Source organism: Colobus angolensis, unplaced genomic scaffold (genome assembly GCF_000951035.1).
Source record: "Colobus angolensis palliatus isolate OR3802 unplaced genomic scaffold, Cang.pa_1.0 Scaffold1, whole genome shotgun sequence".
Lineage (NCBI taxonomy): Eukaryota > Metazoa > Chordata > Mammalia > Primates > Cercopithecidae > Colobus > Colobus angolensis.
The window spans coordinates 10,570,962-10,572,489 of NW_012110918.1; the positions used below are offsets into that span (position 1 = coordinate 10,570,962).

The following is a 1,528-nucleotide window of genomic DNA, read 5'->3' on the forward strand; positions in this document are numbered from 1 at the left end:
CGGCGTCCACGACTCCTGCGCCCCCACCCCTACTCCCCCAAGCTGGGTCGTGATCCTGAGCCCCGCAGTGGGGGGACCAAGCCAGTCTGGCAGGCGGCCCTGGTACCAGCCCAGGCCTGCCCCGGGGCCCTGGGCGAACCCAAGTGTCCCGGACCTGCCTACCTGCCCCTTGCACGCTCTTATTCTTCGGGAGTTTAGAAACAGGCTCAAAGTCACCAGCCCCGCCAAGACCTGGACGGGCCCCGAAATACAGCCAGCGGAATGGTACCCTCCCCAAATAAGTTTCTTTCCTCGATTTTCCTGTGGCCTGGGGTCAGGGACTGAACTAAGATGACGCCACCATCCGAGGGCTAGGGGACCGAGCCAGAAGTCCCCTTGGACTACCAGGGCTGGGAAACCGAGTGGACGAATAGGGTGGGCATCGGGGCCTGGCGGGAATTCCTGTCTTGCTCACCCAGTAGCTCCTTGCAGGGTCGCGGGACGCACCTGGAGGTTCAGGTTGCCTGGTGTCTTTGCTCCGTGTGTCCCCGCCTTGCCTGCCTAGGCAGGAAACAGGAGGCTCGGGGCTTCCCCTCCCCGCCGTCGGGGATCCTAGGTGAAGCCCCCAGAGACTGGCGCAGGCGGCTGGTGCGCAGCCAGGGCCCAGCGCCAGGTCACGCTCGCCCAGCGCCCTCTCTGCCTACCCTTCCCTTCGCGCTCTGGAAGCCCGGGAGCCGGGCACGGGCTAGCATCTGCAAGATGCCACTACTCTGGAAGCCCACTCCGATTCTCCCAGGTCGCAGGAGGGACAGACCTAGGCTGGGGCAGAGGAGATGGGGCAGAGCTGGAGGGGAAGAATCGGGACTCGCGGCGGGGGAAGGGGTCTGGGCGCCCAGGCAACTGTGCAGCAGGTGCCCAGCAGACCTGGGGAAACAGGGGCACTGGGCTGGGGAGCCGCACAGCCCCCTTTCGCCTTCTCGATTCCTTTCCAACCCCTCGCTCTGGTCGATCCCAGCCCTGGCCCCAGCTCCCTGCCCTGTTCCCCGCCCTCCGCCCCGGTGGCTTCCAGCAGCAACAGTTGGGGTCCGCGGCAGCCCAGACTCCCCCGCTCCTGCGGTGCCGCCGCGCCAGGCGAAGGAGGAGGGGGACTCGGCGACCCCGGGGACGAACGTCTTGGGCGCTTCACCCGCATCCTTTTCGCACGTCCGCCGCGCGCCTGTCTCCTCGGTCTCTTCTTCACCTCCTCTCTGGCCGCCCGGGTCCAAACCCAAGGCCGGGTTCTCGAGGGTCCGGGTCCTCCAGCCGCCCCCTCCTTGCGCCCCGAGAGTCCTGCGCGGGCGCGACTCCCCCCGGGTGTCCCGCCTCTGTTTCCGCCGTCCTTGCTCGCGTGCCGCGGGAACCCAGCCCCAAGTTGGCGGCGAAGTTGGCGCCCCCCGCCCGCCGCCCACCACTCACCGAGAGAAAGGGGTGCTGCGCCCGCGCCGGCGGCCTCCCTCGCGGTGTCTGTCCCAGAGCCTCAGCCCCGGAGCGCTGGCGCGCTCAGTCTCAG

The 1,528-nt window shown here is 68.5% G+C and overlaps 1 protein-coding gene across 1 annotated transcript in view; it reads right to left on the bottom strand.

Annotated features, from left to right (window-relative positions):
* The window catches only part of GRIN2C (glutamate receptor, ionotropic, N-methyl D-aspartate 2C), an 18,821-nt gene extending 17,973 nt beyond the window's left edge, over positions 1-848 (bottom strand). The window contains exon 1 of the mRNA XM_011932580.1: positions 455-848. The gene's annotated coding sequence lies outside the window, so the exon portion shown is untranslated. The remainder of the gene's footprint in view (positions 1-454) is intronic.
* Between the last annotated feature and the right edge of the window lie 680 nt (positions 849-1,528).